Source organism: Monodon monoceros, unplaced genomic scaffold (genome assembly GCF_005190385.1).
Source record: "Monodon monoceros isolate NGI ecotype Baffin Bay Population unplaced genomic scaffold, NGI_Narwhal_1 Super_Scaffold_12, whole genome shotgun sequence".
Classification (NCBI taxonomy): domain Eukaryota; kingdom Metazoa; phylum Chordata; class Mammalia; order Artiodactyla; family Monodontidae; genus Monodon; species Monodon monoceros.
The window spans coordinates 17,243,117-17,257,239 of record NW_021703768.1 but is presented as its reverse complement, the minus strand read 5'-3'; the positions used below and the strand labels follow the sequence as shown (position 1 = coordinate 17,257,239).

The 14,123-nt window shown below is 32.6% G+C and overlaps 1 protein-coding gene across 2 annotated transcripts in view; it reads left to right on the top strand.

The window, feature by feature from the left end:
- Positions 1–14,123, top strand: part of CDH18 (cadherin 18) — a 340,967-nt gene that overhangs the window by 213,431 nt on the left and 113,413 nt on the right. The window lies entirely within an intron of this gene.

Sequence of the window (14,123 nt, the reverse complement as noted above, 5' to 3'; positions counted from 1 at the left end):
ACATGGGCATATATTTCTTAGAAATGATTTGATTGTTACTAGTTAGTCTTTACAAATCAATTTCTAATTCTTCATAGAATGCTGAAAAAAGTAAGAATGATTTTCAGTTGGGATTTATAAGTTTACAGTTTTTTCAGTTTTTTATGAGTCATGCTTATGATTAAAAGTGATAGAGTGTTAAAAAGTGGCCCATTGTATCATTACTTTGAAGGAAATAAATTTGTACAGGAGAATCAGCTTTGCAATGCTGCATGTTGACAAATGATAACATAGAATGTAGGTTAAGCAATTTTAAAGGTATTATTCCCAATTACGGTGAATATTCTGATATAGGACAATTGTCCTTTTAATGTGTGGCATTTGAATAGCTGTAGAATTAGTCTTTTATTTTATTCATGTATTAAAAACATTACAGGCAGAGCTTAACGTAATGCTTAATGATTAGTATTCAATACATGTGTCTTAGATTCAGGGAAATCCCAGATTCCTTGTGTGTCATTTTTTTAATTTGAAAGTAGCATTTCCAATGTATACTATATCTGCATAAAACAATTTAATGTAGAGATTTTGAAACTCTCTGGTTAACCCTATGATGTCAGACATACTGGATAAATCATATTACAGTATCTTAACCAATTACGTGTCAATCAACTTTCTCCCAGAATCATAAATAAATATATATCTTGTGTAAAGGTGGTCACTTTCCCAAGTAAATATTATTCATGTAATAAAAAATATTAACTAGTCAGAATAAATGTAATGATCAGTTGATTACAGTTCTTATAGGCTAGGGCATAAGGTTAATCTTAGGAAATGACTTATTTGCTCACCTGGTAAAGCTACTGAAGGAAAGGTACGAGGTCTTTTTAAAATCAATTAGAATCAAGACTATCCTGGGAAAAAAGTATATTAAAAGGGACAAGCTTCGGGCTTCCCTGGTGGCGCAGTGGTTGAGAGTCTGCCTGCCGATGCAGGGGACACGGGTTCGTGCCCCAGGCCGGGAAGATCCCACATGCCGCGGAGCGGCTAGGCCCGTGAGCCATGGCCGCTGAGCCTGCGCGTCCGGAGCCTGTGCTCTGCAACGGGAGAGGCCACAACAGTGAGAGGCCCGTGTACCGCAAAAAAAAAAAAAAAAAAAAAAAAAGGGACAAGCTTCAATGAACCAAATTCTCTTTTATTATTCCCATGAAGTCTTCCTTTCTTAAATGTACTTCAGCTAATCATTAACATTTTATGATGGAGTCTAAGAAATTATTGGAAAAGGATCACATATGAAATTATGGAATATTCAGAAAAAATATGAAATAATATCTGTATCTCTATGTCACATAAAATTATGTAGTCTTAACACCAAAATAGGTAACATTAGCCCTATTTAGAGGTATCTTTAAAACTTGCTAATGAGGTAGAATATCACTTAGAAATTATTCACATATATTCAACCTAAGGAAAAAAAAAGACACTACTAATGTACTATAAACAATTTGATACCTAAAATTCAATAATACACATTGCACCACCTCATAGCTCAACAAGTCTAAGCTTCACATCCAGGCATTTAAATCATAAATGTTCCATTATATTTACTTTTCCCAGATAAGGAGAAATTCTATCTTAAAATAATTTAAGACATCAAAAATGCTATAGACTCTGTAGTAGACATTTGGTGTAACAGAAGTTTCATTCATAGAAAAAATTCTCTCTACACACTTTCGAATTTTTTTCCATGGAAAATATAGTTGCCAAGAGTGAACCAACCTTCATGATATTTACAAAAAAAGAAATGTAGGTGTATACTTAATCAACATTTTGACAACAACTCAACAATATTAAAAAGGAGCTTAAATTTAGAGGAATGAGGAAAAACAAGCTGAAGACTTATTTGATATGACAAGTCTAGTCTCTATAAGCTGGCACCAGCTATAGAACTCAGAGGCTTCTTCTTTCCAATATAGCCACCTCTTCAGCTAGGGAGCTTCCCCTCTTGCATATTTGCCCAGGTGCTGAAGTGCTCTCTGTCTCCTGACCTTGAAAATATAGAGAACATTATAGGAGTGGAAGTTCCTTTCTACGGGAGCTCTGTTATAGAGTTCTGTGAAGCCTAAATGTCATACTCTGGACAAATAAGAGATTAGGGAATTATGTGCATTCTGATACTGATGTAATTATGTTTTCCTTCAATAAATTTTAATTTATATTTTCATGTGGTTGTAGTATTGTGAGTGAATCTGCACTTCAAGGGGGAAATTTGCAAGCTGATGTTGTGAGAGCCCAGAGAGAATATAAGGCAGGATGTAGGCACTGGGAGCTAGCATCTTAGCTTGTTAGCCCTGGAGAAAGGAGGAAGTATATAATTACAGGAATTTAGTAGAGATGTTACTAGAGTTAGGTGTCTGGTATGAAACCAGGGCTTGCTCTGAAATGAAAAATGGAAAAACTATACTTATCAATCAACAGAAGATGCAACGTAGACACTGACATTAGGGGAATAGATTAGACACAGCTGAATACAGAATAAGTAAACTGGAAGATATGTTTGAAGAAAAATAACCAGAATGCATCTGAGAAGCTGAAGATGAGAGAGAGAGAGAGAGAGAGAGAGAGAGAGAGAGAGAGAGAGAGAAATATGTACCAAAGGAAAAAAAGCTTCAATGTACAATCATAGGACTTTCATATGAAGACACCAAAGAAAATGGTGAGACAGTGTTCAAAACACAAAAACAAAAATGTAGACTAAGAGTTTTCAAGAATAAATACAGACATGAAACCTTAGATAAATAATTATTAGAAGCTCCAAACAGAGTGGAAAAATGCTATCACCTAGATTTGTTATGGTGAAGTTTAGAATTCCAAAACCAAAGAGAAAACCATTTAACTCACTATGAACTTATTATCAACAAAAGCAGAGTACAGATGACAATAGAGAATTGTGTTCAAAATTGATGAGAAGGGGGAAAAACTGTTACTCTAGTAATCTTTAGCACACTAAATTGCATTAAAAATGAAGATGATATAAAGATACCTTAAAAAAAAAAAGAATGAATTCACTGTTCAGAGAACCTCATTGGAAAACTACTTAAGACATTTGTGTCAGAGGCTGCAATCATTATACAACATTCATTCTCATTTGTCTTCCTCAGAGAATTCTGTTTGGAATAGTATTTTACTGACTTCTCATCCTCAAATACTTGGTGTCTCTCTTACCTTCCCTGGTAGATTTAATTGTTCTTTCCCTGTCTCTGCCATGCTTTCCAGTGATTAGAAGATATTTTCCCATTGAATTTAGGATTCACCAGTTAATTTGACCAAGACACCAACAACAATAAATTATGTGGATTTGTATTTGAAGAAGAAAAAGTATGAAGTAATGCTTATAGGATGCTAGAAGTTGACTGTGTTTTGCTTTGAGAAATATTTTCCTAGGATAATTTGGAAGGCAGAAAATGTACCTAATGAAGCTATGGCTTTAGGAGAAGAGATATTAAGAGGGAATGTCTATGATATGAGTTGATTTTTATTAGCTGTATTTGATAAGACACTACAAGAAACAGGTCAGCTCAGAAAAAAAAAATCATGTATTTTCTAAAGAGAAGAGGAGGAAACTAGAAATTTCATGACTTTTAGGGATAAAAATGCAAATGTAAAGGGTTCGACAAATAAATTAGCCTTAGAGCCTTAAGGACAGAAACGCTTTTAATGATTGCAGACAATAATTTCTGAATTGCTATGAGCCACTGACATATTTTCCCTTTTAAACAGGGTGTTTATTTCAACAATTTTGTCCTTATTCATCCCCAGTTATATATTGAATTTTTGGTGGGCAAATAATGTGTCCTAATTCAGTGGTCTCTGGAACAAGAAAAGCCACATTGTATATGATTATATCAAAAGGTCTTGAAATCAAGACTGGTGCCATATTTTAAAGAGATTTGGGGGTGTCAGGGAGCAAGTAAGTGGATTTTACCTCTAAGGGGCACATAGTTATTTTAGTCTAGAGACTGGACAGTGAACGGATTGTATTATTTGTTCACAATTATTTCTTTCCCTCCCTTATCATGCTTTCCTGTAGGTGGCATATATGTCCTTGCTACTTTAACTGTGCTTTGCCAATGACTTTGTTTTGCTAACAGAATATGAGAAGACATGCCATAAGCCACTTTAAATGCCTTTAAGTGGTTTCATTCTGTGTTCCCAATCTTTCCTTCCCAATGACTGCCTTTTCAGCTCATATTCTGAAATGAAAATTCACTTGGAATTGAGCCTAACCTAGTAGCTGTAGCTTAGTCATAGTTCTTATATAATGCAAGATAGAATTAAATATTTGTTGTTGTAAGCTACTGAGATATTTTGGTGATTAATCAACACAGAAACGGCTGATTAATAAACATGCTATATCTGTCATCTTTAGCATTATCACAGCATAATATACTGTATAGTTTTGTCATATATCTTGCCCATTTTCTTTCTCATAAGAATGAGACACTCCGTAAGGATGAGGATTTTTGTGTTTTGTTTATTGTATACTTAGTACCTGAAATTATGCTGGCACAGATAAGTAACATTTACTGAATGAGTCAATAATCTAGACTGATCCAAAACTTCATGTGGAAGAGTGCATATCCATAAATAATCAAGAACTCTTAAGGGAAAATAATGGAGGAGGGGCTGATAAAACAGATATCAACATCCATTTGGTTTGGAAAATAGATCTAGTGGACTTTGTGGAGTCCTTAGGAAGCTGTGTAATATATACTTCAGGACTTGGTATAGGTCCAAATTGGAGTTACAGATTAAAATACATTAGGAAATGAAAGGCACTGGCACCACAGGTCATCCTTGTAAAAAGTAGATAAATTGACATAATAAAGGTTTACCAAATTGATTAAAGACATAGGCTATTTATGCTTTTAAAGAAAATGAGATTATCTTATGGTACTAGAAGAGGGGAAGATTAAAAAAAACAAGGACATTAAACATAAAATGATCAATCAATATTACTACATAAACATTAAATTTCTTTAAACTAAAGATATAAACAGGGAAAAGACAAATTAAAAAAACATAAAAACATAACAGTCATAATAATAATTACATACCATTAATGAGATTAGAAGGTTTTAAAAATTACTTTTGTATTACAAAACCAGAAAAGTTAGGAACATTACTGCAATAAAAGAGAAGATAATCTTACAGATATCCAGAGATCTGAGGCTAAGCCAACTATAGGCAATGAATTTTCTTTTTAGAAAACTAATTATCATTTTTAATATAATTGAAACAAAAATAGTTTCAGTATAATAGGTAAAGAAGTCTTGTAAGTTTCTGATATAGATACATTGTTGTTCAAATAGTTAAGAAAAAAAAAAAAAAAACCAGGCACCCTGATGATGTGTAAAAGGAGATGTAGGAAATAAATTAGGAGTTCTAGAAAATTGAAAATGCTTAATTAAGATCAGTCTTGAAAGCAGTAAAACTTGAAAGAACCAATAATAATATAAAAACAGTGATATAAAAATTAGGGAAAAGAGAAAAATCTTGATACAATAAGCCCAATAGTATTTTATACATAGGAGAGGACAGATGGAAAAATTATGAATGCAAATAACCCTTCAAAAACAAAAACAACAAAAAATAAACGTTTTGAAAGAAAACTTTCATGACTAGGAAAAAAGAGACTCAGAACTCAGATTAAAGCATCTCAACATATTTTAATATAAAAACACCACCAGAGCTAAACACATCCTGGTGATATTTGTTTATTATAAAGACCAAAATATATCTCAAAATTATGGATGCAGGAAAAAAGCTTACCTAACAGCATTAAGTCAGCTGCTTGATTGTAGTTTTCTCCTCCACCAAACTGTATCCCATCTCCTCACAATATATAGTGGTGCAAATGTGGACACTGTAGTTGGTTTGGGGGGAGGTTTTTTTTTTTAATATAAATTTATTTATTTATTTTTGGCTGATTAGGTCTTCGTTGCTGCATGTAGGCTTTCTCTAGTTGCAGTGAGCGGGGGTTACTCTTTGTTACAGTGTGCGGGCTTCTCATTGCAGTGTCTTCTCGTTGCAGAGCACAGGCTCTAGGTGCACAGGCTTCAGTAGTTGTGGCACGCGGGCTCAGTAGTTGTGGCTTACCGGCTTAGTTGCTCTGCAGCATTTGGGATCTTCCTCAATGAGGGATCGAACCTGTGTCCCCTGCATTGGCAGGCGGATTCTTAACCACTGCGCCACCAGGGAAGTCCTTAGGGGTGTTTTTGTACTGCCATTTTACAAGTCATTACCTACTTCAACCATCAACCAAACAAAAAATTCGCTTTGCCATGAAGGATTTTTTTTCAGTGATTTTTTACTGCTACACAATTCTGCTAGAATACCCTTCCACAGTTGATGACTGTCATAACAATAACCAGGGCTGTTCTGTTGTAGCTTGTGTATATGACAACCAAATTTTTACCATGAGTGTACTGGGGCAGCATAATTATTAAATATGATTGTGTTTTACAAAAGCAGAGATACGGGTTAAGGAATGTAATGACTGTTTTACTTACTAAATAATGTGAAACATAAATTTCTGTATTTTTAAAAACATGTTAAATGATTTGGGTTTTTTTTTTTTTAATCCATAACCTATTCTATGAGATATTGTTTTAAAATCAATTCCTTTGTTATATCAGCTAGATCTTTGATTATATCTATGACATTATGAGATTTCAAAATAAATAAATATGTTCTAGCTATGAAATATATATATTTCACATATATAGTTATATGCATCACAAGTTTTCTCTAGTAAACACTCCAAGAAAAGGAAACTGAGAAAAAAACAAAAATCTCTCCCCTTAATTTTAACATGGAGAATTAAGAATTAAGTCTCTTGTTTTAAATTTGTGTTTGTCCTTATGGACCTAATTATAAAATTTATTTCTGGGAAACGAATACATGATCTCTCTCTCTCTCTCAAGCTCATATATAAATGGTGATACTATGAAACACACAGTCAAGTAATGTGTTGTGTATATGTATACCATACGTTTATGTGTGTGTGCTTATATGTGTCTGTGTGAAATAAAAATTTCAATGTGAAAAAAAAAACCTCAATTTTGTTTTTGTTTTTGTTTTTTTTAGTCTTCCTTTCTCCTTTTGAAAATTGGATAACACTCCTACAATATATAACCTTTTTTTGAGCTCAGACAGAGTACTCTAAGGATTTTTTGGCAACTATAGAAATGCTGATTAGGCTGCACTGTAAAATTATCCAAGATAGTGTCTTTTTTTTTTTTCCCAGAGACAGCAATTACTGAGTAAAAATAACATGGAAAGGCACAAGATCATTTACCATGTATACTAAGATTCTATGAGTTATGACCTTTGTTAATCTTATTTAGATAAGAGTGCATTGTTTTCTAAATAATAAGCTGACTCTTTCTATGTGATTGAATTATATCATGAATAGCAAGGCAAAACTTTAGACTATTAGTCAAAGATTTCTAAATACATTTTGAACCATATCTTTTAAAGTTTCTCCCAAGTGTTTCTTACTCCCATAGGGAATGCCAGTTTTCATAAAATAACAGGTAGACAAAAGTTTGTGTATTATAATTATTATTCAAAGATGATAATACCTAGTTATTTATGGACTATTGACTCTCAGTTGTCAGAATTCTTAAAGGTGATTCTTCATGTTATATGTCTTCAGGATTGATGGTTGCATGTTGTTTTGTTTTTTGTTTTATTAGAATTAGTGTTTAGAGTAAGTTTTGTCTGATATCTTTTGTTATTTTAGGATAATTTAATATATTTCCTCCCATGGTTAATCATATTATCCTAAAAATGTGATGGAACATAAAAGTATTATATTTAGGATTAAAGTTTCAAAGGTACATGTGAATATTTATGTTAAACACAAATACTAATAAAATATTTGAGCATTAAATGCACACTGGGCTCTTTAGAATATGCTTTCTACTCTAAAAAAAAACCCGGGTCCCAAAGACCTTTGTTTCCTTGAAATTATTTAATTCCTAGTAACTCTATTTTTATATACTTAGTGATCTTTATTGTCAGAGACATCCAATGCTCATTGACTTCGTCTCAATTTATCATAATATCTCTGTTTTTTCTAATTTCTACTTTTAGTAATCTTATAATTATCTCACTAGAATATCATATACACACACATACATACACACTCAGTAGTTTTATTTTCCAAATTGCTGGTATTTTTTATCTTATTAGACAGGCTCTTTATTCATTCTTTTTATTCATTTGCCTATCAATGGACACTCAGGTTGTTTCCATATCTTGGCCATTGAGAATAATGCTGTAATGAACATGAGAATACAGACATCTCTTTGAGATCATAATTTGAATTCTTTTGGATATATACCCTGAAGTGGGATTTCTGGATCATATTGTAGTTCTATTTTTAATCTTCTGAGGGACCTCCATACTGTTTTACATAGTTGCTACACCATTTTACATTCTTACCAACAGTGTACAAGGATTCCAATTTCTCCACAACCTTGCCAACACTTTTTATCTTTTGTTCTTTGACAATAGCCAGCCTAACAGGTATGAGGTGGTCTCTCACTATAGTGTTAATTTGTGTTTCCCTGATAATTAATGATGTTGAGCATCTTTTCATATACCTGTTGGCTATAGGTATGTCTTCTCTGGAGATATGTCTGCTCAAATACTTTGCCCATTTTTAAATTTGGGTTATTCATTGTCTTTGTTTTGTTTTGCTATTGACTTGTAGGAGTTACTTATGTATTTTGGAAATTAAGCCCTTATCTGATATATGGTTTGCAAATATTTTCATGCGTCCTATATGTTGTCTTTTAATTCTGTTGATTGTCTCCTTTGCTGTGCAGAAGATTTTTTTAGTTTGATGTAGTCCCACTAATCTACTTTGCTTTTATTTTCTATGCTTTGTGCCATATTCAAGAAATTTTTGCCAAGACCAGTGTCAAGAAGGCTTTTCCCCATGTTTTCTTATAGGAATTTTACATTTTCAGGTTTTACATCTAAGTTTTTAACTCATTTTAAGTTGTTTTTTTTATATAGTAACATAGGTATTCAATTTCATTTTTTGCATGTATGTATCTACTTTTCCCATTACTATTTGGTGAAGAAACTCAGTTCCCCATATTCTTACTCTTGGCACCCTCATGAGAGACCAATTGACCTTATATGCATGGGTTTAATTCTGAACTCTCTGTCTTGTTTTATTGGTCTATATGTCTATATTTATGCCAGTACCATACTGTTTAATTACTGTAGCTTTGTAATATATTTTGAAATCAGGAAGTATAAAGCCTTCAGTTTTGTTCTTTTTTCTCATGATTGTTTTATATATGTTGAGTATTTTGTAGTTTCATAAAAATTTTAAGATAATAGTTTTCTATTTCTGTGAAAAAGTACCATTGGAATTGTGATTAGACTAGCGTAGCATTAAATTTGTAGATTTCTTTGGGTAGTATGGACATTTTGACAATATTAAGCCTAACCTTATAATCCTTGAGTACAGGATATCTTTCCATTATTCATGTCTCCTTTAATTTATTTTGTTTTATCAATGTTTTGTAGTTTTCACTACACAGTGATTTTATCTCCTTAAGTTTATTCCTAAGTATTTTATTATTTTCAATGCTATTGTAAATAGGATTGTTTTCTGAATTTCCTTTATGGATTGTTCATCATTAGTGTATAGGAACACAACTGATTGTTGTGTGTTGATTTTGCAAACTGCCAATTTTACTGAATCTGTTTCTTCATTCTAACAGGGTTTTTATTTGTTTATTTGGTTTTATTTTTGTCTTATGGAGTCTCTAGGATTTTCTACCTATAAAGTCATGTCATCTGCAAACAGAGATAATTCTACTTCTTCCTTTCTCATTGTATTCCTTTTACTTTTTCTTCCTTATTTATTTGGCTAGAACTTCCAGTACAATGTTGAATAGAAGTAGGTGAGAATGGGCTCCTTGTCTTCTTCTGGATCTTTGAAGAAAACTTTTTATTTTTTTAACATTGAGTGATATTAGCTCCGAGCTTTTCATATATGCTTTTATTATTTTGAGGTATCTTCCTTCTATACCTAGTTTGTTTTGGTATATATTCAATAATAATGGAATATTATTCAACCCTGAAAAAGAATAGAATTCTACTATATGTGACATGTATGAGCCTGGAGAACATTATTCTAAGTAAAACAAGTCAGTCACAGAAGGACAAGTACTCTATGATTCCACTTATATGAGGTTTCCAAAATAGTCAAACTTGCAGAAGCATATAATTCAGTAGTGGTTGTAAAGGGCAAAGAGAATAGAGGAAATGGGGAGTTGTTGTTCAATGGTTGTAAAAATTCACTTATGCTAGAAGATTAAATTCTAGAGCCCTGCTGTACCACATAGTGACTATAGTTAACAATGCAGTGTTGTGCACATCCAAATATGTTAATAAGGTTGATCTCACATTAAATATTTTTTACCACAAAAAACAAAATAAAACAAAAACATGCAAAGAAGCTTTGGAAAGCATTGATGTATTTATCACCTTGATTTTGGTGATGATATTGCCAGTGTTTGCATTTGTCCAAACTCATGAAATTGTACACATTAAATATATACAGTTCTTTGTATATCAAGTGTACCTCAATAAAGCTATCTAAAAAAAGAGACTCACTGTAGTTATTCTCCTGGAATTTAGAGTAATTTTAAGTATCTGGCTATTCATTCAGTCCTTGGACATTCTGCAGAAATATTCTAAACCTCTCTTGATTTATAAATAAATATTATCTATCAGCTATTTTGTAGTGATTAGTAGACATTTCATTTTGAATACTTTGGTATTATACATTTTAATAGTTTGAATCAGTTTGGGCATTTTATAGTCTTCATTATACACTTTTTAGGATATCCACTATACTTAGAATTATCCTTCTGAGTTGTATAATAGCATCTTAAATTCATGTCTAATTATTATTTCTAAAATATAATCCTCTTTTATAAGGCTTTTTTTTTTAGAGGAGTTTTAGATTTACAACAAAATTGGGAAGGAGATGCAGAGGTTCCCCATGTATCTTCTGCCCCTGCACTTAAATAGCATCCCCCATTGTCAACATCAATCACCAAAATTGTACTTTTTTTTTAACCAAGGATGAACTTATATTGACACATAATAATCACCTAAAGTCCATAGTTTAACTTAGGGTTTACTCTTGGTATTATATATTTTATGGGTTTGGACAAATGTAGAATGACCACCATTATAGTATCACACAGAATATTTTCACTGTCTTGAACATCCTCTTTGTTCTGCCTATTCATCTCTCCCCACCACACCCCTGGAAACCACTGATATTTTTATTGGCTCCATAGTTTTTTTTTTTTCCAGAATGTCATATAATTGGAATCATAGAGTATGTAGCCTTTTCAGATTGGCCTCTTTCATTTAGTAATGTGCACTTATTGTTTCTCCATGTCTTTACATGCCTTGGTAGCTCATTTCTTTTTCTTTTTAACAATAATGTTTCCTTGTGTAGATGTGCCACAGTTTATTTATCTATTCACCAACTGATGAACATCTTGGTGGCTTCCAAGTTTTAGCCGTGATAAATAAAGCTGCTATAATAGTCTTGTGTAGGTTTTTATGTCAAAAGAAATTTTCAGCTCCTTTGGGTAAAAAACAAGGAGCGTGATTACTGGATGGTATGGTATCATCTAGGAGGATGAGCTGAGAATTTGAATATGACAAGTGGTTCATCTTGAGCACTGGCCATAACAGCAATAATTTATTTCTTTATAAAATAAGATGTGGAGATAAAAAGACATTTAAATACATTATTCCAAGAATAAATGTTTATCATGATTTTTGTTTGTTTGTTTGGATTTTTGTTTTGTTATGGCTTTGGTTTTAATTTCCCCAAACATTATGCAAAGTGAACAGGATGACAAGAACTAAAGTGGTCCTTTGTATTTTGCAAATTACTGACAACTACGGTGCAGTTGTATATGGATTATCTATTGCTGTATTGCAAATCAATCCAATTTAGCAGCTTAAAACAACCAATATTTATTATCTCACTATTTCTGGAGATCAGGAATCTAGGTTTGACTTAGCTGGAGGCCTCAGGTTCAGGTTCATAAGATCCCAGTGTAGGCAGCAGCAGAGGTTATGGTCTTATTCAAAGGCTTGCCTAGAGGGAGGCAGCGATGGTTTTTGCTTCCAGCTCACCAACACGATTGTTGTCAGTTTTCAATCACTTGTCATATGGTCCACTAGGTAGGGCTTCAATACAACCTGGTAGCTGGATTCCCCCAGGGGAACAATCTAAGGGAAAGTGAGAAAGAGTACCCATGATAGAAGCCATGGTCCTTTCATAACCTAATCTTGAAAGTGACACCTCATTAATTTTGCTATGTTGAGTTTATTAGAAGTGAGTCACTATACCTACCCAACATTTGAGGAAAAGGAATTACTTAAGGGTATGAATATCAAAAAGTAGGAAACATCAGGGGCCACCTCAGAGACTGCATACTAAAGGTTTTTTCACAGTTTACAATTCATAAATTCTCAACTATATGGAAAGTGTATAAAATGTTAAAGTACTAATCTTAATATACCCCATTTTGTCTAATGGGGCAAGGGGAAAAGTTACTATACTTGTAATGCTTGTATCAACAAGTATCAATTCTTCCTTTGCACTTGATCTTCTTCTTCCAGGGATACTCTTCCTCTTGTAAGACTCTACCAAAATGTTTTCTAGGCCATGAATTTTTATGACCCACTGGTACAGGTTTTTGCAGCTTTCTTTGTGAAAACAATGTGCTTTGTAATACTACTATCATAATAGTTCTCTGATTTACTTATTTATCTCTGTGTGCTGACTTTTTTTTTGTTTTTTTACAAGTGTCATTGTCCTAGTTTTAGCTAGTTGAAAGTCCTTTGTGAGGCTTACTGAATTATGGGAAGTTATATAGTTTAGCTGGAATTTATAGAGTTTAGAAACCAGGAACTTGACTTCCTAGACTACCACAAAAAGTTTTAGGTGACATGTTCTAATTTATTTTGCAACATTTCTATATATTTTTTCATCAGAACAGTGTTCTATTTTGTATGTAACTGCCTAGGAACATCATAATATTTTTAAGGATTCTAAAAATTATTATGGCCCTTAGATTAGTTATTTCAACATGAATTTTGCAAATATGGCCATTGTCAGAAGCCCCTTTTAGTGTTTCACAGCCTTGCTATCAAAAAGGGACTAACGTTCTTTCCTAGTTCCAGTTTGAATATTTCGGGGAGCATACTCTTTTTGTGAATCATTGTGAATCAGCTGCCTATCCTTTTACCCTTCAACTGTGAAGGGCAAGGTGGAGTCCTGTAAAAACGTGGGTTTAATGCTCTTCCCAGGTCAATTAGCTTTGTCAGGAGGGATAGAGCCTTTAGCAATATGACAGATCCTGATAAAAGCACGTGATTCAGCTCAGCGGATAATGTGTTTCACAGAAGAAGGTGCTCTACCCATGAAATGTTATGTTGGTGAGAGTTGTTGAACTAAAAAATAACATTTGAAGTCAAGTAGTGTAAATATATTTATAGAAGAGGACTGGGAAATATCTCTGTTGAATAATGAATAAACACAAACACACACACACACACGTCGATGTTCAGTAGCAACATACAGCACTTTAAAACATACAATTGTACCTTTAGAAGCAAATTAGAATATTCCACACACTTATCAGATGCACTAACCTAAAAAAACTTATTATCATAACACAACTAAACAATTATTACCTCAGAGAAATTATTTTTATAGATGTTTTATATTCACTTATCCATGTAGTCTAATTGTATTTATGTATAATGTTAAATCACCATTAATTTAATCATGGTTGAAAATCTTTATAAAATTACATTTTAATTAAAGATTTCTGTTATTTATATAGCTATTTGAGATTTGCTATATAAATAACTTGCTGTAATAGATATGATTCTAACTTGACAATAAAACAATTGATGACAACATGTCCATTATGCTTAATGTCTAATTCATAAGTGTCTATAGGGAAATGTGAACATTTTTGAAAGAGATATAAGCATAAATAGATGTATGG